General features: G+C 34.9%; 1 long non-coding RNA gene across 2 annotated transcripts in view; it reads right to left on the bottom strand.

Annotated features, from left to right (window-relative positions):
* Positions 1-871: 871 nt before the first annotated feature.
* The window catches only part of LOC106014754 (uncharacterized), a 46,368-nt gene continuing 23,033 nt past the window's right edge, over positions 872-24,206 (bottom strand). Inside the window, exons 2-5 of one of the 2 annotated variants that reach the window (XR_002398894.4) lie at positions 13,480-14,868; positions 9,893-10,021; positions 7,557-7,690; positions 872-1,999 (exon numbers count right to left, since the gene is read on the bottom strand). This is a non-coding gene — a long non-coding RNA (uncharacterized lncRNA). The remainder of the gene's footprint in view (positions 2,000-7,556; positions 7,691-9,892; positions 10,022-13,479; positions 14,869-24,206) is intronic. The other variant, XR_001186319.5, reaches the window with a different exon arrangement.

Here is a 24,206-nt window from a genome sequence, read left to right as displayed (position 1 = left end):
GTTGTTTCTCTTCTAATGTTTTTCTCTAGATCATTTGGAATCAACCAGTTTTCAACTATGTTTCATTTTATTACTTTAAGGTATGCCATGGTCTTTAATGTGTGCTAAGACTGTGTTGACTGCATTTTGATTAATGATATCAACATGTGTATATCAAACAAAACAAAAATGTATATCAAAACAGATTCCTACCAGCAAAGTTAAGATAATATGAGAGAAATAAGTACCGAGAAAAGACACTGACAGGTACTTCAGATTTTACATAGGTCAAGAAACTTTTAATTACACCATTAAAAATAAAATTAAATATCCTTTTCAAACCTGGTTATTTTTTGTGTAAGCTATCACATGCCAGAAAAGAAGTAGAATATAAGCCCACACATCTGTTATCATGGAGCTCTGTCAAAAGCTGTGATGATGCTAGTGAAGCACTCTGGAAGCAGAGGATGCACACACCTGCAGCAGTGTACTTGGGATCCCAGCCCCATAGGAGACCATGGCATGTGAGACTGCCCAGCAGTTTCACCTGTCCTACCAGTGCAAAACAGATGAATCATCAATGGGATTTGCAGGAATAAAATTTACTTATAGTACAATAGAGACACAATCTGTGCACTTGTTTTCTGTTTTGATCAATACCAGAGCTAACATTGTATGAATGTTTTTTAGATATATCTTTAGGTGTTATCCTATTAGATTACAGGATATATATGTCATTTTTAGATTATATACCTCAAGCATAACAGACACATTAGCAAATACACGACAGATAAAACAAAAATGGTAAGAACTGTGAAAATTTAAAATAAAATTGAATATGCATAACTAGCAATGTGGAAATCTGCAATATGAGATTAATAGAAGCACTTATTTTATCTCTTTGAAAGTTATAAAGAAAATATTATAAAAATTATATATATATGTATATAAAACAAATAAAAAATAATAATTTTGAGTCACTAATCTCATGGCCAGAAAGCTACCAAAAGCTTTTGTTGGTAGGGAGGTTATTACCACATCCTTTTAATATTTAAAAACACATCGAACAACCACTTTTTTTTCACAGCATTAAACCCAGAGGAACTCTATGGTAGCTGCTTTTGAGAAAACACATGAAGGTTAAGCCAAGGCTAATATGATGGTTTAAGAGGGCAGCTGTGCAGGCAAGAGTTCATCTCTCTGCTTATCTTGGCTTGGCAAAGTCTTTACATTTATAGGTTAAAACTAGCCTTATTCTTTTAATTCTGTCTCACAACAAACCTCTCCTAGTGATGTGAATCTCTAAGAGCGCCTAGAGAATTCAGCCTCCTGTAATTATTTAGACCTTTTATAGGGCCTTAAGATACATAACATGTTGCATCAAATAGATTTTTTTTGGCTTCCTGATGAAAATGAATATCTCTGTACATCCCTCTTGCTTCCTTCCAGCATTCCTCTGCCACAATTCTGGAGTAAAGTAGAGTCAGCTGTCACATATAAGAGCCAAGACATATCCAGGTTTTAGTAGAGAGGACTTAAAAGAAATCTACTGTTTGGAAGCAGAACTAGAAGTTTTGGTCTAGAATGGAAATATAGTACAGAGCACAATGATGCATTGCATTCTTTTCATATATATATTTTTGGAAAATCAGCAATGTTGCTGGGATATGGCCAGCGATATGTTACATAAAAGGCTATATGTTATGAATTATAACAGAGATGAGATACAGAATGTCTACTGGCAATGGAGTATATTATTACCACACAGAGCTTTATTGCAAAAATAAACTGCAGTTTTGATAGTGGATTCCTCATTCCTGTATGTATTGACTGTATTTATTTCACGGAAGAGATTAATGGAATATTTAAAGAGAGATTTTGCAGCCTTCATCCTTGTTGGTAGATGCTTTTGTCTTTCTGTCTTAGCTTGAAGCATCATGTGTCTTTCAGTGGAGCTACTTGACAGTTGACATTTTCTGCTTTTACTTCTACTCCAGCTGCTAATTGCATATTTACAATCCTTCAATCAAGAGGAAAAGAGAAACAGATTAGAAAAAATTTCAGTCTGTCAAGCAAACCATACATATAATGAAACATCTACTCATTAAACATAGAGAACTTTTACAGCTTTAATAATAAGTGTTATAAAGGGCACAAAGGTATTATTAATTCTGAAGGAATGCAGGACTGGAAAAACAATAAGTCATTTTGACAGTTGCTATGAAGACTATTACCAAATGTTATGTTTACTTGACTAGGTTCAATTTATAAAACAAGATCCATAAAAAATCCATAGCCTAATCAATTGAGACACCCTGTAACAAACCACAGCAAATGGAGTGAAGTTTGATATATTGATTAATGATTGAATTGTGATCATAGATTTAAAAAAAATAATAAGATAATTAATACTATGGGCTGCTTCTGTACATTAAATTAAACATTATGGTAATGAATTAAAATGATAGAATGAAGTTTTAACACCTTTTTTTTTTTTTCTAAGTTAAGGAAATGAATATATCTGAATGTGTGATTATCTTTCTAAAAGGAATTCACAAAGCTATGTTTATTATGCAAATATAGATAGATGCAGGAGCCACTTTTTTTTTACTTTGCTGTAATAACCGATTAACTTCATTCATACATTTCTCATGAAAATTATATTTGGGGGACATAAGAAATTCTGCTTTGTTTTTGAGTGAGCTGGTTGCAATCCTCAACATAATCAAGCAGGCTGACAGTATGTATGATTATATATGATATCACTCTGCAGGAGACAGTTCCAATATTGTATCTCCACTCTTCCATTCATTATTGGCAAACATGTGCCTGGAACTCATTGCAATGTTACAATTGGCATTTTGAAATACTGTGATTTCTTTTTCTTGTAGTCAGAACTTGGATTCCCCATAGGATTTAGGCAGACTGCATTGTGTTATTCAGTACATGTTCATGACTTCCACTAGTATTAGGAAGAGCTACATGTATACATTCAGAGTAGAATATATCCCGTAGTGAATTTCTGAAAATATAACATATAGTTACTTTAAAACATGAGGTTAACGAAATAGGAACTGAAAGACAAGGAACAGAAAACAAGCAATTTAAAAACCATTCACCCAGTAGGTATGATCTTATTCCCACTCACTCCACAGTAAATCATGAGTTACTTTAAAAAAATTCAATGCAAGTTGGCATACGGCTGGTAGGAAATCAACTCGAGCCTATCCTGCTCAAAAACCTGAAGCATGTTTATCATTTCAGAGCAGCCACTGCTCTGAAATATGAGATGTAATATATGCATTCAAATAATTTGTTAGGATACAAAATGTTCATTACAACACTATAACTGAGTGTGGCAGTGCAGTAGTCTGGGGCAAGCAAAAATGGCTAAGTGATGCTCAGGGTGCCATAACGGGACTCACAAGCTCAGTTTCCAGTCCTACCAAAATAGTGCTGGCCAGTCACTTTCATCTCAGAGACTCAGTCTCCATATACTTAAAACAGGGATACTGATACTTTAAGAGTTTTGATATCTACCAACAAAGAGCAGGGGGAATTATATCGATACAGTTTATCAGTTATATCAGTTGGACAGGGACAACAACTGGAGCACAGCCAGCTCCTGCAGAAGCACACGCTTCTAGTAATATCCCTTCAGGTCCAAAGCACCCAGAACCACCACATATGCTACTTATACCTGTTTGCATGATGCTCTTCTCCATTTAAGAAATGGAATAAAATCTGCCTTCCTAACAGTACCTGGTCCCTCAACAGAGAAGGATTTAAGAAAGTATGTTCAACTGATCCTCCATGGGCAGCTGCAAGCTGTCTTTGGTGCTGCACAGAGCAGATGTGGCCTGACCACTTACAAAAGCAAACTGGAGAAATGAAAATTAGGATTACCCTCAGCCAGATCAAATAAACCTTTGTCAGAGCCACCCAGTCAAGGCAATTTTGTTTTGTTTTGTTTTGTTTTGTTGTTTGTTTGTTTTTTCCAGAAGACCATATGGTCATCCTGGGAGCAGAGGGTCTCTCCCCAAAGGTCAGGACATGCCACTGTACACAGCTTGGCTGCTTAGAGGAGAAAGCACTGAGGTTCAAGAAAGTTCTTGAAATGTGAGATTAAGTCTAGAAAGCTTTTGGGCTTCTGGATGCTCCCAGTAGGTTGATGAATAAATATGACAAAGCATAAAAGAAATAAAAGACCAGAAAATGAAATCTTAAAGAAATCTCTGACTTTCTACGCAGTGCCTGTCAGAAAAGGTCGTCTGTTTTACAAGCCAGAGAATGCAAAACGAGAACGTCTGTAACTATTTGTAAATAGTGTCAAATTTATGTAGCTGATTCAACATGAGGAAAAAATAACCTTGGAAAAGAGTTGCAAAACACTCTGAGTTATTTTTGACATTTTAATAACTTTAAAATGTTATTCCATTTAAAATTTGATCTAAATTTGCATTAGAAATATTTTGCAAGTAAACAAAGGACATCAAATTGAAATAAAACATTTCATTTGAGTTCAAACAAAATGTTTATTTGGATCCAAAATACTATCTTCATTTCAGCTGGAGAATCAAAAAACATTTGGTTGTTTTTATAGCTTTCACTATATCATTTTCTGTGTTTCTTTTCTGCCTCATTTCTCATACTTTCTAAAAAAAAACCCACTCATATAATTTTTCCTTTAGTGACATATAAGCTTTTGATGTTGTCATAAAGTGCCATCCTCTTTTTAAAATGTTAATTTCAGTAATTGGTTGTCGTTGTTATTAATAGTAGTAGTAGTATTGTTACTATTATTATTGCTATTATGTAGGGTCCTTCCGATGTAACAATGTCATTTGCTTTTCACTAGTCTCCTTCTTCCTGTTCTCTAAAACTTGATGTTTATTTAAAACATACTTCCTCCTCTTAAACCACATATATGTTTTTAATATTTAAAATAAAAATGACTGAAAGCTAACAACAGCAGTGAAATTTTCCAATAGCTCTGTTTTGGGGATTTTTTTCAAAATATTCATTGAATTGTTTGTAAATTCAGAAAACTATTAATAGCTGTACATAAAAATTGAAGTAAAAAGGTTGAAGTTCATAAGAACTTTTTCACTATTTTTTAGCCCTAGTTATCTTTTTCTCCTGCTTTTTTTTTTTTTTTCTATATCTATTTTTTTCTTCCTTCTCTTTCCTTCTAGGTGTGAATCAGAAAGGTCTATCTGCAATTTAGATTTATTGGAATAGAGGTAAAAAAGAATAATAGCAACTTTTCACTGTCAGATTTGTACAAAGGATTCAGTGCAAGTGAAAGCCAAGTTCTTTCCCATTTATCTCTTATTCTTTTTTATCTCTACTCACTTTCTCTCTTTCAGTCCATTTCATCCCTCTTCCTTGTCTTCCTTCATGCTTTTTTTTTTCACCTTCTATCCCTAGTTTTAGTTTTCTTAACCAATCCTTACACATCCCTACTTATTATCTAGGGACCTATTCAGCTACAGAAGTCTTGAACATTAAGTGTGAGAAAGTGAAAGAGAGAGAGACAGTTGCAATGAGCACGATGATAGATGATTTTCAACAATATTTTACTTGAAGTGTTTTAATATTTTCAGCCAGAAATGTTCCCATCTTTTTAATAGGTTAAAAAATAATCCCTACAGTGTTGGTGTTGGTGGTTTGTATAACTATTGTTACAGAAGCCAGCCAGAGGGTGGAAATAAATTTTTAAATGAGAAGAAAATTTTCTTTAATTTCTGACTCTTTCCTGTTTCCCATTTGCTTTGAATTTTATCATTTCTTCTCCTTTCGCATCCTTCTCTTCTCTTAGGCTACTTCCCCCACTTTTTATGGTTTTTGTTTGTTTGTTTGTTTGTTTGTTTTGTGTAGTTAATTCACACATACCTTTAGTGGTAAGGCTTATTATGTATTTCAGTAACTGAATTCAAACAAGGACCATAAGAATGAAGTTGAGATACTTGGTACCTATCTTAACTCCAGAAAACCATGGAAGAAATTAAACAAGAGAATGTGTGGGAAATGTGTCAGCACAGCTGCCTATAAAACCACTCAGCATTTCAGGATGCTGCTGTACAACACCACTGTTTGTGGGGTCATGACAAAGGCTTGTCTTGTTGTTGTGATGGCTCACATGAAGGTGCTGTGGAAATTGTTGATTACCATGAAGACCTTTTTGCCCCCCTTTTGCCCTCTTTTTGCAAAGCTGGATCATGTTCCTATTCCTCTAGGCTGTAGGCTTGCTGGACACAGCTGGGGCAGATAGGATAGGACAGGGCTCTGCAATACCCTGTCCTAGCGTGAGAGAAGGTGAGCATCACCCAGGAGTTACTGAAGGAGTAACCTTTCGCTGACCAGATCTGCACATGGACCCACATCATTTCAATTCCCATGTCAAGTTCATACTTTGGGAAGAACCATATACACACAAAAACCTCCTGTGCACTGCAGCACCAGAAAATGGAGACGGGAGATACAGCATAGCAATATCTGTGTTACAAACCAAATCAGAAAGTGCTGAAATATGTCTTATAAATGCACTTCTTTGGGAACAGAATCTGCAGAATTGATTCTTTGAAAAAAGATTCAGACATATGCTTCCTCCTCTGCTAACTGCCCTGAGAAACAAAGCATCAGATGTCAGCAGAAAGTTAATATATAGTGTTGGGAAACCTTAGAGGAAGGTTGTCGAACAAATTCCTTAAGGATTTTGACCTTATATGAGCTTGTATAATGTTACAGGAGGAAAATGAAAAAATAAATAAAAAGAAAAAAAAAAAAGAAAATAAAAATCAAGGGAAAGATAGTGAAACAACTAATATCTGTCCAAAAGGAAAGAGAAAAGTCAATATTCTAGATTTTTGTATATGTATATATATATATTTATTTATTTATTGCTTGAAATTTGTTTCAAGAAATGGAATCTTAACTTTTTCTCTAGATATCCTCTTATGAACATACTGGAAGGAGACTGAGAGAATTACTGACCCCATGACCCTTCTTTTAAATTTTGTATTTGAATGTTTTAGTGAGGTATTTGACTGTTTTTGTCCTTTGTAGTTTCTGGTCAAAAGCTGTTTTACAAATTGCACACAAACAAGAAACACATTACCATCTTGCAGTGACCATGACCATGAAATTAAGTACACAGCACACACCCTTTAAAATGTTTGTTTTCAAAGTTTCTTCATTAGATTTAAGGGTTTTTACTACCCTGGCTGTACAAATCTAGGGACTTCACATTCCATAGCTGTTGCTCAAACTGTTCTAGTGAATCCCTTCTTCACAACCTTATTTCAAAACACCTTTTTTAAAACTGAAGTCTAGATTCTTCAGCTGTAACTCTTTCATGGGTCCAGTTTTGCACATCACATAGGCTGACTCTGCTCACAGAGATGGACTCAGCCCAAGTTCAGCCTGGAACAACCACAGAAGTCTGAAGAATATCATCTTTATTCCTGTTTTATGTAGACAGTTTATAAATACAGATGCTGTGTGTATTCTCTGAACTCTCTGCAGTCAGATGAGAGTCAGATTTGGATTTTGTTTGTTTGTTTTCAAGAACTTACCAAGTCAGACTGTTCTTTTCCCTGAAATGTATTTGTCCTGTACATGAAAGGAACTGGGGAGAGGAGAAGATGGCTGGCATATTCTGAACTACTATATATTGCAGAACAGGCTTCCAGTTGTCAGCGTCTGCACCCTGTAGAAGTATGGTTTCAATTTTACTTTTGAAATCTGAGTCGAGCAATGTTGCCAACACATATTTTTCCCTGTCAAAACATTTCACTTATTCCTGAGTCTGTAGACAGCTTTTAGGTTACATCTTTCCCCAGTCTTATTGAAACAGGATCTTCATTTCTTTTGAAATCATTTTTCATTAGTGTGGGAGCAAAAAGCAGATACTAGAGCTGATAAGTGGCAGCACCTGGCTTAAAGATGTTCCATCAGCTTTTAGTTTCTGTGTGATCACTTCCGATAATTGGAGGATGAAAACCAAAGCAGCAGTCACATTCAAATCAGAATAGGTGAAGACATTATCTTTTTTCTTCCTCTGCGTGTTTAATGCTGCTGTGCTCCATCTTGTTCCACTGAGCTGATAGAATATGCAAAAAGCAGACCTCAAGGTTCACGAGCTACCTCAGCAAAATATTTTTTGAGTAATTTGGTCATGATAAGAATTGGGTCACCGATTAATTAGGCATAACTTATTTTAAAAGGCATATAACTTTTGTATTTGTGAATGAATTGTAAACTTATTCCCATATTTGTAGTTACAATGATTATTTTTAAACACACATCTCAATCAGAGATTTGTGCTTCTTCCAACCCCTACAATTCTGTGATTCTATGTGATTTTTTTCTGCTATTTACTGGCTATTGTTCATAGCATGTGTCCAAGTCGTATGAACTACACTGTGTGATTCCTGTTTCCTAACTGGATGCCTGGCAAGGCAATGAATAATTGTTGGACCCTAAACACACAATGTAATTTAATAAATAAATCAGACTAGATTAGATTATTTATTTTTGAACTAGTATATGTTGTGGGAACAATATGACTGAGGATTTTTAACCTTTAACAACAAATAACACTTCTATTAACAGGAATAAAATAGGATTTGTTGCATTAAAGCACAAAAAATATTCAGAATCACTTTTTGTATTGTTTACCAGCTGCATTTATTGTTTCATTCATGTTTTGGATAACAGGCATCCATAGTTCAAATACCAAGCTCCCTAACCATTTGCCTACCACCAGATAGGAGGAATAGATCTGAGCAGTATAGAAGGAAGATGACACACTTCAAATCTTCATCTTTTATTTCTAGCCCAGTTCTCTAACAAGATGAAGCTCAACAGCTGTACTGTTTGCAAGTCTGTGCATCAGTGACAGATTAACAAACCTATGTAGATTGTGGGTGGCATGAGAGCCCAAGAGCACATGTACACCTTTCTCCTTCTCCAAGGAATGATCAGTACTCCCTTAAACTTTTCCCACTCACATGTGTCTAGCTCTATGTTAAAGACTTTCTGTGATGATAATTTGTCCAAACAAATGCTCCATTTTCCTTAGCATTTAAAAGCTCTCATGTTACACAAACAGAACCTTCCTTACTGTGATTTTAACCTATTGTTTTCTGTCCTGCCCAACAGAGTTTGAATGTAATTTCATTTTGTTCCTTTTTGCTTTTTACCCTTTTGACATCGGATATCACATCCACCCTCAAGGCTTTCTATATTCAAATACCACTGCCTATTCAGACTTTCCTTGGAGGTTGCATTGTAAAGACTCTGAGCCTTCTTTTTGTTTTTCTCTGTATTTTTCTCAAATGTTCCATATTTATCTAGAGGTAGAGAATGTATTTCAAGCTAACAGACAATATTCCTGTTTATCCACTCTAATATATATGTCTTTCTGAATAGTAAGGCATTGTTTAACTTGTCATCAACACTAATATACACATCTGCTTTTGCTAGCTAGTTAGGTATCTATATTTCAGCCTATCTTTGGACAACTGATTATTCTGTACTAAATGTAGTGTTTTTCACCTGTTCCCACTGAATCTTCAGTGAGCTACTAACTTTTAAACCTGTTGGCCAGTTTCACTTGAATGAACTTCAGCTGGCAGAGCTCAGCTGTCACAAAGTAATTTCTTACTGTTTTTGTGAAAATAGTCAGCTACAGGGAGGAAGGTTTACCTATGGAGGGGAAGGTGTGAGCTTGATGTTTCATAAATGATAGACAACCAAGTTCAACAACTCTAAGGGAAACACAACTTCATAGAAATATTTGTTTTAAGACTACAGAGATGTAAGATTACCATGTCCTTATGTTCTTGTGTCACATAACTACTTTAGGGTATTTTCTCATCGTATATCCATCAGCCATAAGAGAACTTACCAAAGACTTCATGATCCTGGTCCTGTATTGGTTGCTGAGCCCTTTTGGGGGTGATACAGACTCCTGGGATTAAATCCAGAGGTTTCACATTCAGTAGTTGCTGTTAATCATTCAACCTTTGTTTGTGGGCTGCAAAACAATGGCAAGTCCAGGACAGTCTGGTTAGAGGAAAATGTTTTCTGAATAGGCTAATTTCTTTAAAAGTCATTGAAGGTACATGCTTTGAAAGGCTACATCTTTAACAGTGGTATAAAAGTACTAAATCCTCAGCTGCATCCATGTTACCAACAGTCTTTTCATGGTGTTGCAGTATCATGAAAGCTCATTATCTATTGAACTTCTGAATGAATAAAATACAGAATTTCTCCATACTGCAACCATAGTAGACAATAATTTTTACTCCACAGTATTCTGGTTTATGAGAGAAAAAAATGGTACCTACAGCTATGAGAAAGGAGATAGGCAATTTTTTTTGTGTATAAACATTCTTATAATGTAGACAGTATGATATTTACCATATTGAAAGTGAAGTGAAGACAGAAAGAGGATCAGATGAAATATGAATTAAACAGGGAAAGTAAAAATATAATTGTGTATGATCACTACTCCCATAAGTTATTAAACCACAGTGGAAATGCAAAAATGAAGACAGCAATTCAAAAGATAGAGTCAAATATCATAGTGTCCTATGATGACAGTTGTCAGAAGATTGTATAATCAATAAGATTGCCTTTTCATAACCTTCACTGAATTTATTTAAGAGAAAATTATATAAAAGAATATTACTGGAATATGAGTATGAAAATATCTTTCCCCCTGTTGAAAAATAATGCTGATGAAAAGTAAAACACTTTTATTTGGAGGGATGTTTGGTTTTTTTTTGTTTGTTTGTTTTGCCGAGAAACTAAACACTGAAATTAGTAGGTATCATGTCTGGGGGTTTACTTTTTAGGGTATCAAGAATTGCAGAGGTTTCTGAGAGAAGTTACAGACCACTTAAAATTATTGAACATATAAGAAGAAAAATATAAGTCAGCTGCAATAAAAGAAAGCTGAAGGAAAAATTCACTGACATATGATAGGAAGTTGAAGTATATGATTTAGGGATTTTAGCTCTCTTTCTTCTGTTTGGAATGAGAAGTTTTATCCCATGAGAATGTACAGAAAACAGAAGTGAACTGGATGAAAATTTTCTACTCCATATTTTCTTTGACAGAAAGATACAATTTTGATTGAACAGATTCTTTTTTTCTTGTAAAGTGTCTACCTTCATTTTAAATGCAACTTCCTTTTGTCTCAAAACATAAATTCATTACTCTCTCCATTTTATAGCATAAAAATGAAGCAAGTAATCTATTTTATTTATTTATTTATTTATTTTTGATGAAGAATCAAAACATCAAGCCAATCTTCTACAGCTACAATTTAAATTTTGTCTGTGGTTTTCAGCTGAGGTAGGTAGTCTTACACTGTTAAACTTCAGGAACATATCCCAAATAACTTGAGAAAAATGCAGACAAATAGCACAATAGGACATAAGAGTATGAACAGAAGAAAACGAATGAAAGAAAGAGAAAAAGTTAAAGGAAAACTAATTTTGAAAAGCAAGTACACAGAAGAAATAAAAGCAATTAGCTTGCTATCTCAGCCTGGAGAAGAGGAGGCTCAGGGGCGACCTTATCGTTCTCTACAGATACCTTAAAGGAGGCTGTAGTGAGGTGGGGGTTGGTCTGTTTTCCCACGTGCCTGGTGACAGGACGAGGGGGAATGGGCTAAAGTTGCGCCAGGGGAGTTTTAGGTTAGATGTTAGGAAGAACTTCTTTACTGAAAGGATTGTTAGGCACTGGAACAGGCTGCCCAGGGAGGTGGTGGAGTCACCATCCCTGGAAGTCTTCAAAAGACGTTTAGATGTAGAGCTTAGGGATATGGTTTAGTGGGGACTGTTAGTGTTAGGTTAGAGGTTGGACTCGATGATCTTGAGGTCTCTTCCAACCTAGAAATTCTGTGATTCTGTGATTCTGTGATTAAGTTATGGAAATGTGAAAAAACAAAAACAAAAACAAAAAAAAAAAACTGAAATTCTGGAACAATATCAGCAATACCATGGTCAAATATAAATGACAATACTTTACCTCATTCATTTATTCTAGCTGTGTCAAAAGTAACTTTTTACATTCGCTTTTCTACTCTGCTCAGTGTCCTTAACAAATGTCCTTGCAGAAATCCATTTGCAGACTTAATTGTGCTTCTGTCCGTCTGACTGTCATGGAAACTTCACAATATTAGTATTCAAAAAATAAAGCTAATTTTTAGAGAATGTTTTTCTTACCTTTACCATCCAAAGATGCTCACCCACCCTATGATTTCATTGTACCATATCACCCCACTTTTTAAAAAAAATTATTTGAATGTAATGTGAATTGGTGGATAAAAGAGCTACACATAATGCACATATTGCACGGAGGTACTGATTGCACTGCATCCTTAGGAAGGTTCTTATTCTTCCCTAAGGCAGTGAAACAACTCTCTGTTACCTTTTCCTTGCAAGAAAGGTCCTGAATTGGGTCTGCCAAAGGGAACACAGACCCAGCACCCAACATTGATTCCTTATGTTCATCGGAAAATACTTAAACATGTCTCTGGGTGCAGGTTCTCTGGGGTATCTACACGTGTTGTTGTATCTGCAATAGCCTGTGTCCATAGGCAACATATGGAAATGCTGGCAACTATAGTCAAATTAATATGCTAAATATTAATATCTATATAAATATTAATATCTATATAAATATTAATAATATTAATAACATTATCATTATTAATATTAATATCATTAATTATATAACTAAGAATCTATAATCCAATACCAGGTCAAATTCGGCTGTACAGAGATGATCTACTGTAACACAGATAATCTAAGATACATACTGTTCACTAGAGACAGTTGTTGACATATACAACAAAATCCTGTCTCTGCTGTTCTCTCTTCCTGAAACAGTGTTTCTTGGTTATGTGTTCATCATAGCTACCACCTATTCCCTTCCAATGTGAATAGATTTAGTGAGAAATGGTCACCTTTCAAACTAAGAGCATTGCCAGGGTTTCTTTCTCTATCTCCCGTCTAATTCTCTGAGAAGGAAATACACAGCCAAGTTGAGTGGCTTTTCTGTTTGAGATGGCATTTGTGCACATGTAAAAAGTATTTTCAAGCATTATGTTTCTTCACCTTGCACATCATAAAAATGTAAGTGTATAATAGTATATTCTGTTTCTATAGATACTATACATGGTACATTAAGAATACATAAGAGAGACTTTGTAAGAAATGTTTGTACCAAATGACCCTCCTGCTTGCCTACACTTTCTATCCATTGCAGGTGTGCTTTGCAAACAACCAGTTTCTAACTAGGCCTTCTGGCCAAACTACTAGGGTGTTTGTTGTTGTTGCTGTTTTTTGTTTGTTTTATTCTGCCATCTGTGACAAAACAGAATGTATGATGTTATCTACCTCATCCTACTCTTCCAAACAGAGACAACTCTATAAATTTCTGTATCTTTTTCATAAAAATCATCCAGTGATGAATACTTACTAATTGCAATTAATTCCAATGCACCATTACTTTTGCCAATGCATAATTTCAGTCATTCTTGCTGCAATGTCCTTTTTACCATGGACAGGAAGTTCATATTCTTACTTTTTCCATCAGTACTTGAAGATTTTGATCCTAGTGCTCACCCTTCCCCCACACTTCCTTTTTTATTCCTTTGTTTGTTTGTTTGTTTTCAGGATGTTCACCACCTAAAGATCATCCTGTGACTAACTTCGATTTTATTGTGTATATAGCTCATCAGTATGTTGTAGACTTAAGAAGAAGAGCTGAACAAATCCCAACATAGTCAGAACACTTTCTCTTGCCCTTGGGCTGGAGATATGCCAGGACAATGCCTTTTATTGAATAACTGTAATATAAAATGTATCAGGTCTTTTGAACTGACTGACATGTAGAATTTACCAAAATGGAAACCATATGTTTGTAAAAATTTAAAACGCAGAGGTGGTTGCACTAGTGCTATGCTCACATCTGGAAGCAGCCACCTCTCACAGAGGCATCTTCGTAAATCTTTCATGGGGGCACCATCCTAAAATTGATTTTGCCTGGGCTAAAATACAATCAGATGCTCTGAAAAGCACATGACTAATGTAGGAACTTAATATGAAGAATAGACTGAGACAACAACAAAAAGACAGGCATCAAATGGGGGGGGGGGGGGAGGGAGAGGAAGGAAGGAAAACAAGTTGTGTCATTTGAGTAAAGAGTGTGTATGGATGGATTTTCTGTTTTTCCTTTTCCTCATGAACTCATTGCCAGAATAGTATAATTGTCATTTAGTTTGTCTTCGCCCAGTGTGAAGTTGTTTACTGAGAGTCAACAGATTAAAATGTACTTTCCTACTCCAAAGAACTGTTTCTTGTGTGTATTCAAAACCATGTCTTCTTTATCAAACGGGATATGTTTGTGCTACTTTTTCAGCCCTTTAGAGTCAGTCGAGCTGTGGAACCATGAGCAGTACTGTGCTTTGGTTAAACAAAGTCTACAAAATTATTAACCATCTCCCAACTTCACAAACTTTACTGCTGGTAGCACAGAAGAACTGTGGCTTGGCATCCATGGTCCAGGGGGATATGGATACATTTAAGGAGCAGTGCTTCTGTGAGGCATGTAGCACAGAAGGGTGATTCATTTCTGTGACTGCCAGAATAGGAAATTCTTCAACACTGAGGTTGAACTGGAGTTAAAATTTCCTGGTCTTCACCAAAGTATTCTCTGGGGCTCTGATTTTGCAAATGGCGTTTAGGTATGTGAGAACATAGAGCAAAGAACATGTTATGTATTTCTTTCTGAGTCTTGGTTAGTTTTCTGAAGAGATTCCTGGAGTGGAGGTATCAGCAGGAAGTAAACGCCATATGGATTTCAGCTCTGAAAAAGAAAAATGGGTATATCAAATTCTGTAATATGGAATAGATCCCATATTTTTATAAGGAGTGCTGACAAAGTTGAAGAAGTAAGCAGCAGGTCAGGAAAAGGTTATCCATGCCCTTGACTAGATGTCCCTCAGAAACATAACCGTCTCATTACACAAGTGGGAATCAGCACTACTGCCAAAATTTCAGCTTCAGAGAGAGAATCTGAGGGAAGCAAGTTCTAGTAGCATCACACGGCACTTCACAAACTTGAAGGTAGCTCTCTAAGTAGCAAAAGAGCTTTAGCTTTTCTGCTTTCTCAGCTGTTGAAGACAGATTCCTGCCAACAGGGCTAGCAGTTGGGAAATCATAAAAAAAATATATATATTAAAAAAAAAAAAAAAAGTAATGTGCTCCTTTCAAACAGGTGCACTATGCCCGCAGCAAAGAGAAAGACACATGAGAAGAAGCATTTGCACAAGGAGGCATTAGAATAAAAAAAAAAGGCCTGAGCTACAGAGACTGAAATATCTTTACAAAATGGCAGGCAGCCAGAGAGCTGGAGGGTGGGGGGATGACTGCTTTTTCTTATTTTTTAACATTTTTGATTGAAGACACTTGATTCTGATTTCAGCTACGTGGTTACATATTGATGCTTAAAATGTGAAATCAGCTGTTATTCAGAAGCTGATTTAACAAGCTAGGCAGGAATATCTGCCAGCAGAGCTAAGTTCAGAAATCAGGCACAGGTTTTCTGCCAGAAGAGTTGCAAACCAAGAAACCATAACAAAATACATCCACACCAGCCAGCATATGTTGCTGCAGACCAGACCTCCATTAAAAATATTTTCTCAAAATATAACAGGAGTATTTAGGTACATTTTAAAAGTTTTAATTTAGTTTAAGAGAACACAGTTTGTATTCTAGTTTACAGACACTACAATGTTTTTGGTGGATGCCCCTATTGCTGCCCTTATGTGCAACTGAAATTCATTATGCCTACAGAATTCTAAACCAAAACAAAGCTGCATGTATATGTACAGGAACAAGCAGATACTTCTGTCAAAGGATTTGGCCTTTGCCATAACACCCATGAGTTTACGGGGTGTACATGCAACCATCTGTACCTTTCCCCGAAGAGCTTATCTGTGTGATCCTTCAAAAAATTAAGCCTATTCTTTGAGTTACACAGATACATATTTTTCACTCATATGTAATAGGTGTTTAGAAAATAAAAGCTGTTATTCTCAGTTCCTGTCTCTCAAACAATTTAACATTTTCAAAGAAAATATATACTTTATAAGTGAATCCAAGATCCCTCTAACTAAATATGTTCCATTTTTCTCACATCTTGAGAATTTTATTCTGCTTCTTCATTGACAAGCATAATGGAAAAAGTGGCACAGCAAGAGCTCTGCTTATTATTTGCTTTGATAGACATAACTGGGAGGGGATGATCTGAGCTCCAAGCATTTGAGGTAGCCATTTTAAAAGGCAATATTTACAGAGTGGCTCTCTCAGACAGAGAAAAGACTTTCAATATAAAATTCCTAATGTTCTTTCCATTCATTCCAGTTTATTTTTACTGAGGGTTTATTTGGCAATGTAAAATAAATAAATAAAGTCACACAGTTGCAATTTTTAGGTTAGAAATTTTATGTCTGTTCTCATTGCCTATAGTTTCAAATTCTTCAAATTTTCTGACAATGCACATGAAGGTTTCTCACACAGAATCAAATCTTTTTGTCATAATCTCATTGCCATAATATCATCATCTTTGGCAATCATGTCTGACAGTTCATGAAAATGCAGATTGCCTTCAAAACCTACAAACAAGGAGCCCTGAGATGTCAGAGCATCCTTAGGGCAAGAAGTCAAACTACAAAGTTTATTGTTCTTCAAGTGGTCATATCCCTTTGGCATTTTTTCCCAGTCTTTCTCCTCTCCAAACTTTCGCACACACTCAAGAAAAGAAAGATGACATATAGCAAAACAAACAGTAATATGCAGTATTTTTTTTTTTAAAATCATGCTTCTGGATTTAGATGCACTCAAGGTAGTTAACCAATTAAACTAACAATTTCCATAATTTCCATACCTTTTCTGACTCTCAGATGAGTTATTTTCCTCAGACTGGAGATTTTTTCACATTTTTTTTTTCATATCTTAGCCAAATATTTATAGGGAAAATAAATGAAAAATAAATAAATAAATAAATAATTGGGAGTTTCAAGAGTAAAAGAGAAGATTGGAGTATTTAAATTAAATTGCAGCTTTTAGGAATTATCTGTCTATATTGTTATTAGGTACTGTTAGGGAAGAGCAAGATAGAGCCCATAAGAAAACTAAGAACAATAATTGCCTGATATGGTCTACCCTGACCAGACAAGGATGATGCCAAGGAAGATAAGAATATGAAATCTGTAATGTATACAGCAACTGAAATATAGAAGTACACCTCAAACCTCACAGATTTCCCAATAGCTCTTAGTCTAAGGCTGAAGTGGATGAGCTGGAATAAAGATTCGCTTCTGTTACTGTTTTTCTACTTCCACAAGGGAAATATTTTATACTTTTTCCAAAAGTCAATCTTAACAAATGAACAAAGAAGGACACGTGATTTTTGTCTCTTGAAGATACATAAATGTTACTGACTAATAATTGTATACTGGGTCAATCACCAGCAATCTGTAAACACGGAAGTCACAAGAAGGTTCATTGGAACAGCTAAGATATCAGTATAAGAAATAATTCTGAGGCAGAATATATAAATTAAAATGTCACTGAGGATCAGAGATAGTAGTTACAGACAGGTATCTGATAAGAAACAAGATAATCCTTTCATCTGTCATCTAATTGACTACATTCTAGTGTATTAATTAAGTCTTCATTGATGAAGGTTAATGTTTTAGGGTGCTGTGTGTTTAGAGCAGCTGTTGTAATCTTTGGTAAATAAAACACTGACCCTATGACTGATTCAAGTTTATTGTTCATTGGCACATTTGTGTTTCTTAGAGTTGAAGTTAAAACGATTAAACTGAGAGGCAGAGAATGAATGGGAAAAAAAAGGCCAAAGGAATGAAGATGAAAACACCAGACACAGATGAAAAATTACAATTATTTTAGTAATTAATTCACTATTAAAAACAAGCAAGCTGCTTACAGCAGCTTCCTTTCTCATGTCATATTTTTGCATTTTAGGAGGATTAATAAGGGGGTGTCAGGGGAAAAAAAAATGATAAGAAAATATGAAGTTAAGGCTACTGAGGTGATGAGATTAAAAAAAAATAAAAAATAGATCAATTATTATTAACCATTATATCATTGTGTATAATCATGCTACTTGTTCATGACTGGAAGACAACATAGCCTCCAGGGTCATCAACAAAAATGTAGTAATGAGATGAATTCCAATTGCCCATATATGTACATAAATCTTTGGGAGCTCCTTCTGAGTTACAGATTACAGTTACATGCCCAAAAACAAACAAACAAACAAAAGAAAACACCTTAATCCTGTGAAAATTATTTCTGTATTATAAGAAGGTACACTGAAGTCTATGTACATATCCTTACAGAAACAGGACCAAGATCACAGAGCCACCCAGCAGGAAGATCAGAATTGATCCAGTCTAATTCATCAGATCTTAAATTTTTTAACATTAATCCTAATGCAAGCAGTAAGCCTTTCCATTCCTCTCAATTCTGTTATTATTGTGAACTTCATTCCTATAATGAAAATTAGTTTTGCAACCATAGTGATAATAAATAGTTAGAGACCAGATAACTAGAGACTCTCATAAGTATTTTCAACAACCTAACAACCTTTTTCTAAACTTGACTTCATCAGGTTCTTTCTGTTGTAATGATATATTAAGGGCAAAGTAAAGTGTTGAAATAACTCTTGCACCCATTTTCAGTTAACGATATTTGCAACTGTCCAGTTTAAGACTATTCCAGAAGACATGAAGATGGATCACTTTTCCATCTCAGTCTTTTCCTGAGAAAATAACAACCTCTCAGTATTTTCTTGGGAACTTCATTTCTGTTTAAGCAGTTCTAGGAAGAGATATACAGCACCTAACACATTCTGAGAGTAGTATAAATTGCCAGCATTTTGCTATACATGACAGAAATGAGAGGAGAGGAGAGGAGAGGAGAGGAGAGGAGAGGAGAGGAGAGGAGAGGAGAGGAGAGGAGAGGAGAGGAGAGGAGAGGAGAGGAGAGGAGAGGAGAGGAGAGGAGAGGAGAGGAGAGGAGAGGAGAGGAGAGGAGAGGAGAGGAGAGGAGAGGAGAGGAGAGGAGAGGAGAGGAGAGGAACAATTATTTCTATTTCATGGAAACTGAGTAGACTAAACTTTTATGGACCAAATGAGATTTTTGGATGAGACATGGAAACTAGTAATTTTAAATAATTTTTATTTATATATTCATATATTTATATTTTTATATATTAGGCTGTCTTGTACAGTCTGTTGCTTCTATGTATACTTGTATTTGTATATGATAGAAACATCTCACAGACTCTTAAAAGCAGGCTATTTATACTGATAAAGTAAAGCTGATCAAGCAAACAGATTTGCTAGCTTTGAAGTGAGCCATTTTTATGTGATGAAGAATGAAATATGATTGCAAGTGAATCTCTGTAAGTAATGAAGAATAGATCTCAAAACTAATAATCAAATTAGTCAAGTAAGTTTTCCGAAGAATCATTTCTGAAAAGGGTAGGTTTAAAACAAAAATATGAGATAGAAATAGTCAGCAAAGAGGGGACTGAGAGATTTATTGAAAGAAATAAAAGAAAATAATAGTGTTTTAATTAGCTCATGGTACAAAAACAGACTGGATAATTTGTTCCATTTGGAAGTGGGTGAAATTTTGGAGATATAAAACCAACAGAACATTATAACTTTTAAATTTTTTAAGGCTAGCAAGTCTGTGAGCTGGCTAAGGAAAAATACATTAGAAAACATCTAAATAGAGCTTTCAGCAAAAAAAAAAGGGTTACAGTTGGAAATCACTTGTCTCTTCTCAATCTTCAGCACACTACAGAATACACTACAGAATCCTTGCAACACTTTTTACCATGTGAGTTTCCGTTCTTCCTCCTCATATTTGGCTCTTTAATTTTCTTGAGAGAATAAAATATAATGACAAAAACACACCGAGTAAAAAGCATCACATTAGAATTTATTTACTCTGTAATAAGTATTAGAAAATACAAAAGACAGAGATTAGAAATCCACAAAAATACAGTATAGCAAACCTTAAAGATAAACAGCAACTTAACAGTATTAGACATATCACCCTCTCCAGATTTCCCATGGTATTTGAAATGAATAGGGACTGCTTAAAAGTAGAGGAAATTAGTAGTGTGAAGTATAAAGAAGAAAATTAACCCATCTGAGGTATGTCAGGCTGGGGATTTAAAAATTTTAACACAGAAAATGTATAAAATAACTATCACATAAAATGATAGCCTTCTCAGTCTCCCCAACCCCCTAAAATCCCAGGAAAGTCCTTCCATTGTACAGATAGTAAAATAATATTTTCAATATATTTTATTTTTTTTCAATTAAAAGATATTTTTAATTACCAAATTTCATTGAAAAAAATCTATTATGCGGAAAGTTTCTCTTTTAGATGTCTAGATAAGTATAGTCTGGTAATTAAATATATGTTATATATATAAAATCTATTTTACAGCATTTTAAAAAGGCACTAAGTGGTCCCATTTCTTGCTTTTCTGTCCATACCACAGAAGCCTCTGTCCCACACAGTGCTTTCACCTCTGAGAGAAAAAATGCTTAGGAGATCCCATGGAAGCCAGTGGGATAATGAAAGTTTCTCCAGCGAACCTTTCTATATGGACTAATGCAGAAGAGGTCAAGTCCTTATCAGCCCTCAGATTTTCACTGAACCATTTTTCCATTATTTACCCAATACATTTTTAAGAGGAAGAAAACCGAAACTTGTATGCAACCACAGAATAGGATTGCTTTTTCTACTGTTAATGAATATTTGCATAATAAGATACATGTCTCAGTTCTACTTCCACAACATTAACCCCTCAGTATTTCTGGAACCTGACTACTGTCTCTTGGCACATTCCCAGGTTGTAACATTTTGCATAAAATAAAAAGGTTCCTCCTTTACATATATAATATAGAATCATATATATATATGTATATAGATAGATAGATAGATAAGATAGATATATTTGGTGGTGGTGGGTTGTTTTTTCCAGACTTGCCAAATATATCAGCTACCTCCTTGACTCCCATCCAAAGGCTGCTCAAAAATAGTTGTCAAAATATTAGTAGAGCTTAGCTGTCCCTAAGGGGTTAAATTTGCTTTTCTGAGCAGAGCCAATTTTACTTTGTATGTTCTGTAGTGCAGTGAAAGTTAATTCATTCTAAAGCACAGAGCTTTCCAGCAACATTGTTAATATTATAATGTTCCTTTGCTGCACTGTCCTAGCTAGTTTATTAGACGAGAGAAAAATACAGATGTGCTGACAAGCAAAGTTATACCTACCCACACTGGCAAAATATTTATTAAAATTACTTTAAATCATTTTTATGCAGAATTATAAGCTCCTTTAAAATTCTGATGCAGTTATTTTGATTTTTAGTAGTATAGTTGATTACATTTGATGTAGTCAACTTGTTTGTTTGTTTTATTTTAATAAAAAGGCATGCTCTTCTGACTGTGTGATTATAATTTTTCTGTTCTTTGAGCTGTAGTATAATTTCCTGAATTAAAAGGTAATTGGGTTAGATGGGTGGTACATTTAAAGATACAGAAGACAGGAATATACCAAAATAGTAACACAAAGATAGACATTATAGCTACTTTTTCTAACAACAGAAAAGAAAAAGAATCCTATAGTCTTGAGTGATTGCTGAGGAAAATACAAAACCTGGCTGATCCCACATGCAATAGCTATAATGAAACAAAACAACAAAAATCATGAAATTTCTCTGCAGAATGAAGTGAAGGTTGACAGCACACTGAAAGTCTAACACATTTATTGGGCAGTCTCATTGCTATCTGGGCTCTAGCAGTCAGATAAAGGAAGAAACAGTTTATTACAATATACAAAGGGCTCTAAGAAAGTCATCTCAGTGGGTAAACTTTAGCTGTAGACAAACTGGGAATAAAGGTACCAAGACAAGATTTAACACTCTTTCTTCTATTTCACTGAACACAACACTGAATTCTGGTGGCTTTTGCATTATTTAAAGCTCACTTTGTGCTCGTATCATGCTGACTGTTTAGGTTTTCCAGAGGTATCTATGAACCAGCTGATTCCAGGTGTATTTCAAGGCCTTAGCTGAGTTCTAAACACATTTAGAAGAAAGTCATTACTATAATATCAACATGTCTGAAAACCACATAAGCAACTAACACCTTATCAAATCTGACAAACTATCAGTCTTATCTCCAAAACAGTGGCTGTTATGACCACCAATGCCTGGGTAAAACACACCACTAAAGAAAGCATGGCACAACCACTGCACTTTTCAAAAATCCATGTGAAGTGAGATCACATGCTCAAGTGCCATGGTTAGCAGAGGTGGTCTCCACTCAGTTGTCATTCTATCTGAAGTCAATGCCAAAAACATTGTTGGCTACAACAGCTGTGTTGTCAAAAAGCTGGAAGTGAAGCCAGTCAAGACTGGAGGGCATCTTGCAAAATGAAAAGTGGTATAGCTGTGGTGGATCTTCTGTGGCTCAGTTATCTTTTGACTGGCCTCCTGGTTGACATTAGCTAAAATAGTTTTACAAATATTCTGTGTTCCTGTGTCATCACTGTCTTTGGAACATAAATTTTTGTTTCAGCACCTCTAAAACATCTGAGGACCCATGCTTCAAAGTTCAATTTTAAGGCAATGTTCTTCTTGTCTTTCAGATTTTGATCTGAAAAAAATCAGATGATTTGATTTGACTTCTCAGGGCAAAGAAAGTTGGATAATTACACTAAAGAAAAGTTTAACAAAGATATTAAAAGCTTCTCATATATGTAAGACACACAACTTTCTCAGTTTCTGAATTGATGTAGGTAGGAATGAACCAATGCTAAAATCATAAAAATAAAAATAAATTTAAAAACAAAACAAAACAAAAACACAGTAATAGAAATAAGAGTTTTTTTTAAAGTAAAATGTGTTGAAAATGAGATATGCTATAAAATTTGTTTGCAATCTTGTAAGAATTATCATTATCAACAGTAGGGTACTGTTATTTGTCCTCAAGCATTTGTACGGATAACCATAAAAATGAATAAGCACAGTATTTCAGAAGAGGAGTAAGGTGGTTAATTGTAAGATAAACACAATACAAACTGAGTGAAGAGCATGTTGTTAGAGGAAAAGTCAGAAGAGCTGACAGCAGAGACTCTCCTGAGGAAGAGGGCATGAGATAAATGACATTGCCAAAAGGTAAATACAAGAATAAGAAAATCCAGAAAGGGACACTTTAGTGATGTGGCTAGTGGAAAGCAGGTGATGCTGTCTCTCATGTAGGACATTTGAGTAATAAATTTATATTTTTATGTTTATATTTTTAATACATCTGAAATTGCACAAAATTGACAAGCTATTCATTATGTTCCTGGAAACGTCTTTTTTTTTTTTTTTTTTTTTCCCAGCTGTCTAAGAGTCTCACGAATGGCTTTATTTTTAATCCTTTCTAACAATTTTGAATATTATCGAAGTGCAGGGCAATAATAAAATAACACAGTATATGAAATTAACTGACATGCATATCAGATATATGTTAATTCTAAGATGATATAAATATAATCTGAGCGGCATATTTCTCAAACCAATGATCTGGGCTAGAAATAAAGCTGACTAAGAAACCAGTCTATCCATGTAATGCGGATTTAACCTTGATGAATAACTGTGAAATACTAATCAAAGAAGTACTTATGAAAGAAGCAATCAAAAACATAGAAAAGCATGCATTGGGTGTGTGCACATGGAGTGCCCATACCACTTTGGAGAGCATTATTAATGTACAAAATTGAGGATCTGGCTGTGTTTTCAACTGTCTGGGTGCACTGCACATCCCAGCAACCTCTCAGAAGATGAAATATGTCTGTCTTCTCTTAAAGCTTGAATTTTTGCAAAGCGGAAACCATGTTACATGGACTTCATAAACTGGGAGCCAAGCTCCCAGTCATCTGCATATATTTGCAGGTGTGTTTGGTTGTTTTTTTATTTGTTCTGATATGAGTGTGTGTACATTTTAGAAAAAGTAAAATTTATGATTTTTTTAATACATTTTGTTTTGTCACTATGCTCTTAATTTTTATTGAATGCAGCATTTAACGTATCATCTTCTGTT

The sequence above is a fragment of the Anas platyrhynchos genome, chromosome 2, assembly GCF_047663525.1.
Source record: "Anas platyrhynchos isolate ZD024472 breed Pekin duck chromosome 2, IASCAAS_PekinDuck_T2T, whole genome shotgun sequence".
NCBI lineage: Eukaryota > Metazoa > Chordata > Aves > Anseriformes > Anatidae > Anas > Anas platyrhynchos.
Note: the sequence above shows the minus strand (reverse complement) of the source record. Positions and strands in the feature narration are given on the sequence as shown.